At 38.1% G+C, this 15,674-nt stretch overlaps 1 long non-coding RNA gene across 1 annotated transcript in view; it reads left to right on the top strand.

Moving 5' to 3' along the window:
- Positions 1 to 6,797: 6,797 nt before the first annotated feature.
- Positions 6,798 to 15,674, top strand: part of LOC116995844 — a 57,138-nt gene continuing 48,261 nt past the window's right edge. Inside the window, exons 1-3 of the long non-coding RNA XR_004417786.1 lie at positions 6,798 to 6,912; positions 8,118 to 8,198; positions 8,314 to 8,417. This is a non-coding gene — a long non-coding RNA (uncharacterized LOC116995844). The remainder of the gene's footprint in view (positions 6,913 to 8,117; positions 8,199 to 8,313; positions 8,418 to 15,674) is intronic.

Raw genomic sequence — 15,674 nt, 5'->3', positions numbered from 1 at the left:
ACAATACCCTAGGAAGAGTAAGGTCTACTGACCCCCATTTATAGGTAGAGACCTGCAACATTTCCACTTAGCCTTGGTTTCAACATTCATTTGAATTGCTTTCTCTTTGCCCTTTCAAGAGAAACCTTCTTTTGCAGGATTTTTTCCACATCTTATTTACTGAATGTTGCGGCTGAAAATTTTAAAAAGCAGTGCAATCTGAGGTAGAAATACCACATGGAAAATTTTGATGTTTTTGACAGAGCAATGTCTGTACAGAGCAACAGCACTCTCTCTAGATGGGAAGAGTGCCACTTCTGTTACAGAAGCTGCAACTTTAAAAAAAGGCTCAAACCTCCCCTGAGCAGCCCTTCTCTGGGCTTCACCACAGCTTTGTCCAGCTCCTCCAGCTGAGGAGCTGGTCAGTGTCTTCATGGCTTCTTCCCTATTTATATAATGAACAGATTTGCTTACAAAATCTATACCATATAAAGTATGTTTTTTTAAACCCTGGGCTGCCATACCTGTTTCTAGTAACATGCAGTTTTAAATCACCTTTTTCTAGAAAGAGAAGGAAGAAAAATGGAGTCTTCCCTCTCCTTGCTTAACCTCTTCTGTTTACCATATAAAAGCAGAGAGTTAAATAAAAACCTGGTGATAGTCTATCCTGGGCCAGCGAAATCCAATATCCAATATCCTTTGGTGGATTTTTTGACTTAACAAGGTGGCAGTTTGCAGGTGCTTGAGAGAGATTAGGCTCTCCAGGAATCACTGAGACAAAATGGTAGAAAGGATAGCAGAACGAATCTCTTTTTGTGCAGCTGGAAGATGATTAAAACATTGACAAATTACTTAAGCATTGATTCTTTTTTATTTTTCTTTTACATATAGATATTAAAACACAACTGGGTAGATTTATTTTGTTTGGCTAGTTTGTTTAACTGAATAAATTCAGCAGCCAAACTGAGATTAACTGAAGAATTACTGACGTGCAAGATGGGGACCACTGAACATCCTGAACCAGGTAACCACTCTTTTAAATAAGTAGAGATTCATGGCATGAGGTTCAAAGCCTGTATAAGAATATATTGTTTTTCTAGACTATATGAGTCTGCCTGTACTGTTGTGAGTTCAGATGTGAACTCTGATTCAGTCAGGTTTAGTATTCGGACACATGAGTTTGGAAAGCAAGATTTGTTTGAAAGTCATGAAAGAAATCCTGGAAAGAGGACCCCATAGCAGCCCTCCTCTCTGTAGCCTTTGTGCAAAGATTTTGTAGTTGCCTTGGTTTTCCAGTGGAAGAATTCTTCACTTCTCTTTTGGCACTAAGGATACAATGACATTTTTTTAGCTTTGGTAACTAATGAACACTGTCTTCTGAAATGTCATAAGATCAAGAAGAGAACTTTGGGTGAACTACATTAATCAGGACTGTATTGTTTTTCCCTTTTCCAGTTCATGGCATATTCTCATTTAGTTCACAGTTTACAGTGCAAGATAAATGGGCAAAACACAATTGCAGGAGACAGAATTTTCTTTCTTCTCTTTACTTATATTTGTTGTGTGTGCATTCTCCTTCTATCTATCCTGCTCCTAGGCTTAAAGAGAAATTGAATCTTTCCTGAGAGACTGATGGGAGGAAAATGTCTTTTCCTTTAAACAAACACATATTCTAAAACATTATTAAAATTTTCTTAGACTTAGTAATTTCAATTAAACATTAACTATAGGATAAATGTAATTTGATTTTCAGGATGTTCAAACTTCCAGGAACAAGAATTTTAGACAAGTTCCATCTTATTGTCTTCTGTTGTGCCCCATGCTATACAAATTTTCCTTTTGACTATCTGCTGATGGGCTTTTCAGAATGGTGGCCCATATATTTTTGGCTTCTGTTTTTTCATTTTCCTTTCTTTTCTGCTTGGAATATTAACAGAATGTTTTTAAATTATGGGTTATGTAACCTGCTTAGAAAATAACATCCATTTGAATAGTAATATAATTTGAACTGCTTCTGCACTGTTAATTATGTTATAGAGAATCACTATGGCAAAGAAAAAGGATTTTGCTCCATAGGACTTCCTGGCATTTCACTGTCCTTCACCATCAAAGATGTTCACACTCAGTTAGTTCAGCTAGCAAAGAAATGGCAAAATAAAGGGATAGTGATTGACAGGAACATGGAAATTAAAAAGCAACTTCATTGCACAGATACTTCACTGTTCTTCTCTTCCTGTGATAAGCCTTGACAAGTAGGTGCCTCCGAAAGCAACGGGTTATTCTTAGCATTGATCACCTTCCTTTACTTCTATCATTATTTAAATCTGTAAGATATTTGTCCCAGACTTTGCCATAAGAATTTCAGAGACTCCATTTGCAAGGAACTCAATCTATTCTCTGTAATTAATACAGTTCTGATACCAGATATGACTGGGTTCTATTTGAAAGGAAAGTATATTAATCTGTCACAATACTTTTTTTTTTTTTACCTAAGCAACAAGAAAAAAACAGACTATAAGAAGGAAAGGGAAAACTTCTTGTCCTTGTACTTGTCCTCTGGGGCTGCTCCAAACAAAAAGATTCAGAAAGTACTGTGAGAAATCCAGTAAGTTCAACATCAATTATCTTCCTGTGGTGTTTTTTCCCATCCTGTTGACTGGTGGCACATAATATGGTGCCAGAAAGTCATCAGTCTGGCAGCTGGGGTGGTTTTGTTTTGTTTTGTTTTGCTTTGCCTTTCTAACACTGATCCAGTAAATATTTGCTGGGCCATTTGTACCATCTGCCATGCAAATGTTAGTCCAAGGAAGAATGGGAGACAGGGTGGAATATCTATGTTAAAGCTCCATTTAAAGTGAAACTGCTGGTGCCAGCAGCAGGAAATGGCGAGAACAAGGAAGTTAAACAAGAAACACGGAGCGGAAAAGGACAGCGCCCTTCTAAAAAATCATTTCTTTCCCTGCACCTCTGACCAAAAGAGGGGATCCACACATTTCACATCCTTCTCTTCCTCAAGATGTGGTGAATATGGGAAATGAAGGACCTACATTTGAGTAGCTTGGCACAAGCAGAAGACAAACTGTTTTCACTCAATTAGAAAACAGAGACTTTGCCCAACATCTGCAACTAAAGATACAAATTTGTGTGGCTCAAAACTGTTAGAACCCTGGAAGCCACTTTGGTTTCTGTCTGCTGCTCCTGTGTGCTCAGGGGCTGCTGTCTGACTCAGAAGCTGGAGGAGGTGTGATTTACACACAAGGTGGGATCATCTTGGCATTTGAGAGTATCATTTCAAACAAAACACTATGAGATGCACTGATGTAATGAAATGCTCATTTTGGCTCAGGCCAAAGAGGAGAACTTGTGGTATTCTTATAAATATCTGGATTTTGATCCCCTCCTCTATTGTGTGAGTCAGCTCCTTGTTTAATACAAGAGAAACTTATTATGTTTCTGCATACTTTTCCTTTTAATGAAACCAACTTCCTTCTGAGTTTCTTTGTTACTCACTGGATCATTTCAGATTAACGCTCTCAAATTTTTTTAAAAAAAAGACACAAGCAAATACACCTTCCTTTTGTTTGACCTGCAAGGCAGAGAAAGGCGAAGAGACCATGATATCGATTTTCAGATGACACATACTTCACCACAGGTCAAGTCAGTGTGCAGCAAAATGCATGGATCTGTGTAACACAAAAGGAAACAATAAAAGGTGATTTCCTGGGCATCAACCACTCACTGTTAGTGTTGCTGCAGCTATACAAAACCCTGTGTAGTCCTGTTGCTTGACCTTCAATCACTGTAACAATGAAGCGTGGTTAGAAAAGCACCAAATTTCACTTTGTTCCATTGTAACATTCTCCACTGGCATTTGGGGTAGGAATGATTGCTGTCAGAGAAAATGAGGTGTCAGGATGCTTGGACAAAGCATCACAGACATCTGCAGTGGTAGGAAATCACATAAACAAACCAAAAATGTCATGACCAGTGTACATTAATGGAAGAATGATTGTTTCAACAGGGTAAAATATAAATAATCCTCAAAACGGAAAGTGTCTTTCTCCTTTGACAAAGCGATTAAATGATTAACAGTGTTGTTCTTATTAGCGATTCCTGATCATGTATTTCCAGCCAATGTCTGACACATTTTTGCTATTTCTGATCATTTTTCTTCACTGTGTCAAAACCAGAAGGTTTCCTCTTTGCAACAACATGCAAAGTACCAACCTTCTACCTCAGCTCGAGTCTGACGAGGGTTTGCAGATAAAGGAAAACCAGTGAGCTCTTTCGACGCTTCAATAAATGTAAAACCAAAATCAACTAATCCTTCCTATTGAAAAAAAACCCAGCAAATTAGAGTTTGGGAAGCCAGGGCTAAATGAGCATTTTTGTTTCTATTGTATAAACAATGGAATTGTTTTGCATATGCTTGATTGCATTGGGTTGATAATTCTCATTTTGTATCCACATGACACTGAGAGAGAGGTTTAATTTTTTCTTCCCCATCCGTTTTCTCAGTGAATTTACTGATTCCCTCAAATCTGAAAAATACAAATTATACAGTTGGAAGGGAAATCAGGATGGCATTTCTTGCTTCCAGACTTCTTTTGCTGCCATGTAGGTTATGCTTGCCTGCATTGGAATGGAGAGTGCTGTGAGCTGTATCAGTGATGGCATTACTGTTGTGGATTTGCAAAAAATACAGTGATGCGAATGAATCTGAAACTGGCATCATTTTATTGTTTCGTGAGACAAAAGGTGATTTTTAAGTCAGTCCCATGTGCCTCTCACATGTGGTCAGCATTCTCTGCAGCACCATCCATTTGCCACCTTCACCCAGCCCTAAGGACAGGGAAGCCCAACTCTGGCAAATGGAAATCATGCATTAAAAATAATGAACACTTGTTTTTCAGCATTCCAGGGCAATTTTTTCACTGATGTACATGTGTAGGCTTATTTATTTCAATTTAATTTTGCTTCTGCCATTTGACCTTCATAATAGATAGAGCAGCTATCAACTATTAATTGATTCATTATTTAAGTATTGATTAATCACAGGCATGGAAGAAGGTCATTGCCCAGCCAATTCCAATTTTAATTCCAAATAATGCTTTTCATTCTTTTGATTTAGGGAGCTCCCACTATATTCTTTGTGCCTTGCTACAAGAGGGATGCATCTTCCTTTCCTTTCAAGCTGACTGACAGTCACTTTCAGGCAGGAGACAGCAGCTGCAGCAAGCTCACATTTTTGTTTTCCCTGTTTGCCTCAAGTGAGATGAAACTATATAGAGGGAGTTTATTCTCTGAGATCACCTGAGCTGAGATTTTGAGCCACTTGGTTTTCTTATGTGCCCCAGGACTGCCAACCCTGGCTTTTTCATAGGCAAAATTTAACATGCTTTTCTGAAAGGAATTTAAGTTTTGGAAAAAATAAACATATTTCTGAAATTTCTTGTGTAATGACCAGATGTAGCAAAATTACTTTCATAAAGCCCATATTGCTGTGTTACAATTTGCAGTGTCACTGCCACTGGGACACTATAGATGTATGCAGTGCTTAAGAGGGTCTGCATAATTTAGTGGCTCACATATATTTTATTCCTCCAAGCAATTGCCTATTGCCTGGGGGAGAGGAGAAATTTACTATATTAAGCAATAAATATAATGTGTAATTGTGTTTAAATGTAAACTCATATTTTCATGTTTTGGTTTTTTTTAAACTGGTCAGCCTGAAGGTAGTAGTTAATTACAAATAATGGCTGGACATCAGGAGTGACTTTCTGAAATTCTGAGGCATGTCTTGACGTACAAAATCTATTGTTTTGCAGTGCCTTGCACATGCCAGTTTTAAATTTTGTCACTCTTTTCAAATATCTAAGTTGGTCATGAAATGAGCAACACATTATGTCAATCCAGACCCCCACAAGGTGACCAAGTATCAGAGCATTCAGCCATGCCAAAGAGAGATGTATGTCAGAAAAGACAAGTGTTGTGAGGGTCAGCTAGGGTCTTTGGCATTGGCTCTGTGCCTGTGCCACTTCTGCATGCTTGTGTTGCCTTGCAGACAGATGGACCACAGCACAGCTCTGTTTAGGATCGGTTCCAACATTTATATTCTCCAGGTATGTTCTCACTCTCTGCACTTGTCATCTTGGGGCTTGAGAAAAGTCACTACCATTGCTCACAATGGGAGTAGCTGAGAGTGTGGCAAGGTTCCTCCTGTTTGGAGAGCACCTGCATCCATCATCACATCACAGAGTTTCTAGAGGTGTACCTGCTTACCTTCTCTGGTTGGGCCATGTGGCAAAGCAATCTCTTGCCAATAGTGCAGAACTTTGGCTGAGTGCCAGTCCTGGCCCTTTCCAAGAGTTGTGCTTTCAACGTTGAAGGCAGAAAGAGAAAATTGAAAGACTTCTGGCTCAGTTCCTCTGGCGGGGCAAACTCAGGGTCTGGGGCTGATGTGCCAGAACAGGATGGGGTTTTCCAAATTGCAAATGAAGGGGTAATTTGTGCTATGTCTTCATGAAACAAATTGACTGAGTTATGTTAAACAGTAGCATTTCAGACTATTCAGTTTCCTGATACTAATCAGTATAATTAATCTGTATATAAATATTATCATTATGATGGAAGATAAAGACATGTGAATTGCAATTAGCTTAATTTTTTTTTCTGAAAAAGCTCTTGATAAATAAGTTCCTTTTCTAGTTGTTGGTTTGTTTTGTTTTTCTTGAAAGTCAATTTTCATTCATGCATCAGAAGATGGGGAAGGTGACTAAAGTAATTTTTGGTATTTTTTTCTTTATTCAGTATTTTCACCTTGATTAAATCAAGTCAATGAGCAAGCCACAGGTGACTCAGAAGGTGTCTGTATGGAAATAGATGCTGTTGCTGGGAGGAAGTGTTTCTGAAGGATGGGAATGGGAACTTCATGTAAGTACAACCGCTCACATCCTGGTATGTCTGAAGCTCTGGGCTTCAGTCTGATATATATTGCAACCTGCAAGGCAGATCATTTAGCAACTCATGGAATTTGTTAGAGTACGACAATGATGACATTTGTATTGGCATCTGTCTAGCAGCAAATATTTTAGTTTCGTGCTAAGCATGATCAAGCAAAACAGGAATTGATTATTAACTCAAGTCAATATTTTGCTGGCAAAAGTAAAGTATTCAGTGATAAAAAAGTGGCCACTTTTCAGCAAAACTTATTGTAATGTATTATTAATGCAAAGATGATCAGATAAAAACTGGAACTTGGCAAGCTGTCAAAAACTCAGAGTGAATCAAAAATTTATAGAACACTATTGAGTTAGAACAATCCTATTATAGATCCTAGCAATCATTTTTGCTGAAGCACGCTCCTTAGATTATTTTACTGTTGAGACATTAGTATACAAGGATTTAGAGCTTTGAAGATTCCTCCTCTCTCTCTCATTCTCTCTCTTTTCTTTTTCAATGGCATAAAAATTAAAAATGAAATTTACACAGTAAATTATTTAGCTTCAGTTCACATTTGGATTGAATAAGAACAATAGATTTTAAAATAATGGCAGTACTTTTTCCTTTATGGATTGTGTTTTGCTGACTTACATGAAAAATTACTGCTATTACATTCAAGCAGAATAAATTGCTTTATGAAATCTGTAAACTTAATTTGTGCATGCACTGAAGCACTAGCTGCAGACATGATGCTTTCAGGAAAGAAAATAACTCTGGTGAAAAGCTTCTTGGTCTATGGATTTTTTTTCTGCTTGCAAATGTTTTAAATTTTTATTATCTTTGTCGTTCTTAAACATGAGATCCATTTTTCCCAAATTCTGGGCAGTGACACTTGGTGGATGCATTCTGAAATGGGTGCCTATAATTGTCCATATCCCTGAGCATCTGTCCCTTTTTGTATGGGGATTTCTAATATGCCTACATCACTCTTGCATTGAAGTTTCATTTTTCCTGGAGATAGCTGAAAGCAAGTGATGTCTTGAAATATCAACCCTTCTAGATTTCATCTTTGTCTCTCTCACTTAGGAGTTGCCAATTTTTATTCCCTAAAAGTAAGGTCAGCCTGGAAGGTTTACTAATTTAAAGCAATGTAGCTCTGAAATAAGGATAAAACTTCTTTTTCTTTCTTGATGCAGGTATCTTAGAACAGAGCATGAGCTTTCAAGTCCTATCAGTCATAGATTCTGCAATGTAACTGCCATAAATGCATTGAAGGGGTAAGGTGTTATATGTACTTTCCTCTGCCGGGTTTTTGTCAGATTGCCAGCTCTTTCAATTTGTATTCATGTATATTAATTATTATAAATATGCTTTGTAATAATTGACTTTCAGCATAGGAGGAAATGTGTTTAGAAGGGACCTGGGAGATCTTCCTTTCGAGAGCGTTTCTCCTGGAACTGAGGCACACCATCCCAGGAGAGTGCTGGCAGCTGCAGGTAAGGCTTGTCTGCAGGTGCAACACGGTTCCCAGACAAAATGCAGGAAGCCACCTCGGTATGATCCTGAGACTGAGCTGATGTCCAGCTGCCCCAGCTGGCTGGTGAGCCATCCTCAGCACAGTGTTAGCCACCAGCTCCCAGATTCCCACCCTGGCTTAACGCAGAGGCTGCAGGCTCAGACTGCAAACAGAGCTCACCAGTACCTGCCTCCCACTGGGCAGACTACATTGTGTTCTCATTTTAGCAGTGTGGGGAAAATGAAGGCTCTTTGTAGGTATTTGAATAATTGATAAACTTAAACTGAAATAGACTAAGCTTTTCTTCATTTACAAGCTCACCTAAAGTCTGAATGCCAGAGCAGCTTTAGTCTGCTCAGAGACAAAATGTAATGAAATCACAGTTGATACCATGACCCATGAATTGTTATTTTTAACTTGACATTTCTTTCACGTCACTGCAGATATTTTGAGGAATAGAAAAGAAATAAAATTACTGGGTTCTTTCTTTTGAACTAAGAGTCTATTGTCAGGTTATCATGTTACAATAGTAACAGCAATTGCCTTAAGTGATTTTTAATGGATATCAGTACACATCGAGTTATGATCTTGTCAGATGTGAAAACTAACCGGGGTTAAATTTCATCAATATTTGAATAGAAAACTGAAGAAATTCCTGAAGGCTAAACAAAGCTTTGAGAACAACAGGTTATTAGGAAAAGATAATAACAACAGGAAAACTTATTGCTGCTAATTAAAATTAAATGACCATACTGTTCTCAAAAAATTAATGTAAGTGCAGCTGTTTATGCAAAATCTGGATGACGAATTTGTAATTAGGAAGAACTGAAGTTTTATAAACACAGTCACAATTACTTCATTTACATGTATATGTGTGTGTTATGTGTGAGTTTGTATACATATATATGTATATATATTTGTGTGTGTGTATATATATATATGTGTGTGTGTGTGTATATATATACACAATCAGCTTCATATTCTCCAGTCTGATATTTGTCAGGTGAAAACATCACACTGAAATTATACACATACAGAAGCAGAATCAAGTTCTGCTGTTTCAACATTACATAGGATCTAACATGTAACAAGTACTTTAAGACAAATAATGCAAAATTTTACTGTGATACAGTCCAAAAAGCCAATTGTTTCCTGGCTCCCATTACACTAGAACCTGGCAAATATAAAAAAAAAGAGACTCTCCCTAGCTTTCCCAGCCAGACCGAGGAAAAGGAATCAGAAACAGATTGTGCAAACAAAGAAATAAGTAGTTGATTTCCCCTAATTTCAATTAATTAGAATTTTATTCATTTTAACTATGCTGAATAAGGGCAAGAGGGTAAGAGAAGACACAAAGAAGAAGAGGAAAAGTTGTAATGCACAACAGTTCAAAGTAGCTAAGTTTAGGTGGCTACATGAGTGTCTTCCTCTGCTCTTCTCTCTAAGCTTTATACTGTGTTCAGTGGCTATTTAGCTGAGACAGGGGAATCAAAAGAGCCATTCAGTTGATATACCAAGTGGTTTATCAGCCAGATTGCTCCCAGATACACTGTTAAGGATATAGAAAGAGGTCTGATCCTACAATATAAGGGACCTATTCTTCAAGTAAACCATTTTACAGGGTACAGTAATCACCTTCCTACCCGAATGCATTGTTTTGTAATATTCAATGCTCTTAATTTAAATGAATTCTTAGCTGAGGTAATGTACGTGTGAAGTAAAATCTATGGCATGGCTTTGGGATCACAGACTTTCCTCTTGCTCTGCAAGATGAAAGAGATACAGCTCAGCAACACTAATCTTCCCCAACCAGCTGTGAATTTCTGATTTGAGTATAACTTTTCTTATTTATTTTCATATTTATTATTTGACCTATATTTTGTCTTCAGACTGCTCACTTGAATAACACGCCACACATGTAAACTTAAACAGTTTTTTTTATTCAGGCTTTCAAAAACACCCTTTGCTCTCAGCATCTGAACTCAGCACCCGTGCTGATCGAGTGAGCAGAAAACAATCTCCTGGAGTAATTTTAAGAGCTTTTCTCTAAATGATGTTGCACCAGTTATCTAATGATGCATGAAAACGACATAAAACTGGAAATGCTCTTACCAATGTTTCTGAGCAATCACAACATCAAAATATCAGATCTTTGGGCTTGAACTTTTTGAGTAGCATAGTATAGTTCACTTGTGCCACTTGATGCTCAGGTATGAATCATTTCCCTTCTGCATAGTGGGTGGCTTTAAAGCCATGGCAAGATTGCAGCTGTTGACTTTTTCAGATGCTGTTGAGGATCAAGAATGAGATTTTTATCAGAGCAGAAGAGTAGTTGCATGGCCAGGGCTGTCTTCTTACATCTGACATTAATCTTGTTTCTCTCCATTTTCTACCTGTACTGCAGACAAAGTGAATTTTTCCACAAAAGCTGCTTCTACACAAGTATAACACCAGTCATGCCATTATCTCTGAGTTACCTAGAACTGTGTTGTGTTTTCTTGAATGACCATGCTGGGCTTGCTCTCTCCTTCCCCACTCTGTTCCCATCTGTGCGACTTGGCTGTTTTCTGCAGCTCTGGGTTGTAGAAGGAACATGCCATGGGAGTTATGAATAGAACTTTCAGCTTATTAGCATCTCAGCCAGTAAAGCATTTGATTCCACAGGGGCATGTCAGTAAACCTCAAGGAAAATCTTCTCTGAATTAATATCTTTTTGGCTATTAATAATGTTGACCAGCCCATAAAACCAACAGTAACAAGAACTACCAGCTGCATCTGAAAGCCTGGTACTTTAAAGACCTTAAAAATTCCTCCAATGTGTATGGCAACCCATTATCTCAAATGAACTCATCGCAAATGCAGTGTTTGATGACTACTACCTCAGTGTGATTCACCAGAGTGCTGGATAATGTGTTGCTTACTTTTGTTAGTTTCAAAAGAACAACTGTAATAATCAATTATCAGCAGGCGGTGCTTTCCTCCATGTTCAAATGCATCAATTGCCAGTTGCTGTCAGGCTCTGCTGGGTGCATCACAAATGGTCACAGCCTCCCAGCGTTTCTGTCTCTGGTACTTTGCACAGTGGCAATGATTTCTGACCATTTTTACTCTCTGTGCATTCTTGTTGGCCCAATGAAGTCTGCTTGTTGCTCAGTCTTTTGCATAACGTCATCCGAGGCGTCCTCATGAATCTTTTCAGCCTCTTGGTGCATTTTAATTGGAGTCTCTGTTTTCCCCTCTTTCTGCACTTACTCTTTCTCTCAGTCACCTCTGGGTTTATTTCCATTCTAAAAGTCTCTGGTAGTCAAGGGAACTAGTTTCTGTGCAGCCCAGTGTGAGCTTATTATTTCTTGTAAAGGACTCATTGCATTGTCACTCTTAGCTTCTCCATTTTCCATCTCCTGTGTTTTGCAGATCTGGTAACCAATACAGCAGTGTGTGTGTGTGTGTGTGTCTGTGTGTGTGTGTGTGTGTGTGTGCGCGCTTGTTCTTTCAAAGAATTTTTTTTTTGCTTTTTGTTTCATTTTGTTGCATTCTACATTCCGTCCTTCTTGAAATTGCTCAGTTTTCTATTTCACAATTGAGGTGTACCTTTATAATTCTAACACTGAGAATGGAAGTCACTGTGGCACAAAAGACAAAGTTTTGTCAAGAATTTCCTTTTATTCACATCATATAATATAAGAGCAACCAGACTGAGTTGAGAAAAAGATCTAACCAGTCCAATGCCTTGCCCCTGGCAATGGCTGACAGCAGATGCCAAAGGATGAGTTTGAAAAGCTGTTGGCTATCTATGATACTACAAAAATATTCTCCAAGCATTCCATAAGTCTCAGGTCAGTGGTTTCATAAACCAATACATTCAGGATTTTGGGACAGTGTTATTATTTATTTCTTTTTCAATTAATTACCCTCCAAAAAAAAGCATTCTCTTCATTGGACCTTCATTGGACGCTTTGCTTTCTGAATCTCTTTAAGAAGAGAATTCCAGAATTTCCAGCAAGAAATTCCAGAACTGAAATATAAGCTGTGTGAAGAATTCAGCTTTAATTTTGTTTTTATGAACATACCATCCCTTAATGACTATTGATGCTTTCTTGTTCTGTTCTACAGGAATAGACTGTAAAGTGTTTCTGAAATGGTCTAACCTTGCCCTTCACAATTTCATAATCTTCTGCCTCTCTCAGTCATTGTTTTTCAAATCATCATGTTGTTTTCTGGTTTGATCTGTGTTCTTTTCCTTATGCTGGCAATTTGGTTTTTTGATCATAACCACTCCTTGCTAAGATTTTCAAGGAATTCTCTACTTATCCATTAGCAGCCTAGGATCTTGGTCCTAGATGGTAACATCAGACAAAATTGCCCAATTTTGTATCAGAAGTTTTTCCTCATTGTATCTTTCTCTACATTGAGTTATGGTGCTCAGTTGTTCAGCTTTAAGAGATCCTTATACCTTTTTCCACAGCTGGTCTTCAAATTTCTGACCCTGAACAACCCAGTATTCTCAGTAAACTTTGCCACTTCACTGCCCACACTTCCATAGCCACCACTTCACAGCATTTTAAGAATATGTTAAACAGCATGAGTTCCAGCATGGTCCCTGTAGGACTCCGCTGGTGACCTCCCTCCACTGTGAAAATTGGCCATTTACTCTTACCCTTTCTTACAATCGTTTAATCAGTTGTTTATTCATGCAACAACTTTTATCCCACACTCATTTAGATACTTTAGGAAATTTTGTGAAGAACCTTGCTGAATGGCTTCTGGAAATCCATACAGACTATATCAGACAGATCTCTTTCATCCACATGAATGAAATATGCAGTTTTTAAAGTGTGAATAATCTGACCTATTTTTCAGTCGCCTACATTAGGATAAAAAGAAGCTACCCTTGGAGTGCTTGTTCACTCCATTGACTTAAGAGGAGCCCTAAACATACAACCACTGGCTTCAGTGAGCTTTCCACTAGAGACCACAGGTATCCTGCCTTTATGTACAAAATGTATAAGGAAATATGCCTACAACATCCAGGCCCACAGATCATTTATTCCATAGAATCCCATAGTTGCTACCCCATAGAATTAACCTCTTCTCTCCTAGACCAGTTTTCTGAAATAGTTCTTGCTCCAGAATCCATCCATATGTTCCAATTTTTTGTCATTTTTCTGATGCTATGCATTAATTTCCTTTGAGTGCTTACCAAAAGGGAGAACTCCAAGGAAGTGTCATGGTTTAACCCCACCCTCAAGTGTGCCCCACACTGCCACTCACTCCCTACCCTACTGCAGTGAGATGAGGGAAAGTATAAGAGGGGTGTAGCAAAAAATCATGGGTTGAGATAAAGACAGGTTAACAAGTAGAGTAAAACTGGATGTGCAAGAAAAACATAATAAGAAATTCTTTTTCCTCTTCCCATGGGCAGACAGGTGTTCAGCCATCTCCAGGAAAGTAGGGCTCCATCACTTGGGAAGATACAATCACAGAAAATTCTGAGTTGGAAGGGACTCTCAGAGATCACTGAATCCAGCTCTTAAGTGAATGGTCCGTGCAGGGATCAAGCCCACAGCCTTGGTGTGATTAGCACCAGGCTCTAACCAAGACCATCATCCCTCCTTCTTCTCCCAAGTTTATATACTGAGCATGGCAGCATTTGGTCTTGAATGTCCCTTTAGTCAGTATGGTCAGCCGTTCTAGCTGTGCCCCCTCCCGAATTCTTGAGCACCCCCACCTCCCCTCTGGGGTGTTGCAAGAAGCAGAAAAGACCTTGGCTCTGTGAAAGAGCTGCTCAGCAGTAACTAAAACATCTATTATCAACACTGGTTTCAGCATAAGTCTGAAACAGCCCCATACCAGTTACTATGAAGAAAATTAACTCTACCCCAGCCAAAGCCACCACAGGAGAAGAGAGAAAACTGCTAGAGGGATGTTAATAGGGCTTTTAAGGGCTGAATTCACTCTTATCAGCTCACATCCATACACCTGGGCACAAAGTAAGTGGAGAGATCCCAAGACACTTCCTTTATGCCCTCAAGGGTTCCCATCTGGCACACAACGCTATCTGAACACATGCACTTTCCATTACTTAATGTTTATTCTCAAAACTGTGGTGTTTGGTTTTATGCTGTATTTTTGGTTTCTTTAGCTTGTGGTTTTTTGCATAGACTAATTTTATTTCAGATTGACTATTTCACACAAATGAAAAAGTACATATTCCCATGTTCAATGGCTAGCTTAAATATTTCATCTGGTCATAAAATTTTAGGGAAATATTGATGTATTTGTCAGCTATTCTTATGGTAATGGAGAAAGAACCATTTATTTAATTCATCGTACCACTCTAACAACCTACTACAGGCAATTTGACTTTATGAATATATTTTCTGTAGATGATTGAGAGTTTCTTTATTCAAAGCTTTCAAATAGTTGTTAGAATTAACCCAATCAGTTTTCCTTTATGTTAAAGATATTAATTATTAGAACTCAGATATATGTATTTTCTCTGTCTGTTTCATCTCAGCAAAGTAATCCAGATTTATTGTAACAGTTTGGTTAGCTGCATTTTTACTGGTAAGAATTAGTGTGGGACAGCTTCTTCATCCTTCTAGTCCACTGCCTGTAGTAGTTTTGTTTTCCTAAGAGTGACTGGTTTTTTTATATTTTCTTTTCCTTAATCTGCTGAGTTATTATTTAATATGATTAATTCTGAAGTATTTTCTTCTGTTTCCCAGACCGTATAGTAGCACCTATTTCAAGAGCTTACTGGCAGTTTGTGATTAGAAAATTTTAGTCTGAATGAGCTTAAAGTCTTACACTTTATTCTTAGGCAGCCACTACAGCTGTCTTTCTTGATTTAGACTAAACGCCTATAATTCTACAGCTAATTAAATTAAATCTTTGAATGCCCTATCTCTAGACTTAACTATCAGACCACTTTAGAAATATGAATATTTTAGGGGGTTAAAATTAGATGATTTATAGTAATGTATCTGGGGATTTTATTATGCCTTCTTTGAAATACATAACATTATTTAATTCCAGATTAATATGTCTAGCAGCAAGTCCCTCAGCATTTCTGACTTATTCTTCATTCTTCATAAGCCCTTGTTCTACCATCTGGCTACTGTTGCTTTTTTCCATGTTTCCAGACTAGACCTATCAAATATCATTTGTTTTTGGCCTCAACCCTGCTCTCTTTCATAGTGGTATTTGTCCCTCTCATGTTTGTGTTGAAGTGTTG

The sequence above is a fragment of the Catharus ustulatus genome, chromosome 4 (genome assembly GCF_009819885.2).
Source record: "Catharus ustulatus isolate bCatUst1 chromosome 4, bCatUst1.pri.v2, whole genome shotgun sequence".
In the NCBI taxonomy this organism is placed as follows: Eukaryota; Metazoa; Chordata; class Aves; order Passeriformes; family Turdidae; genus Catharus; species Catharus ustulatus.
The sequence above is the reverse complement of the archived record's forward strand: the minus strand, read 5'-3'. Positions and strand labels throughout refer to the sequence as shown.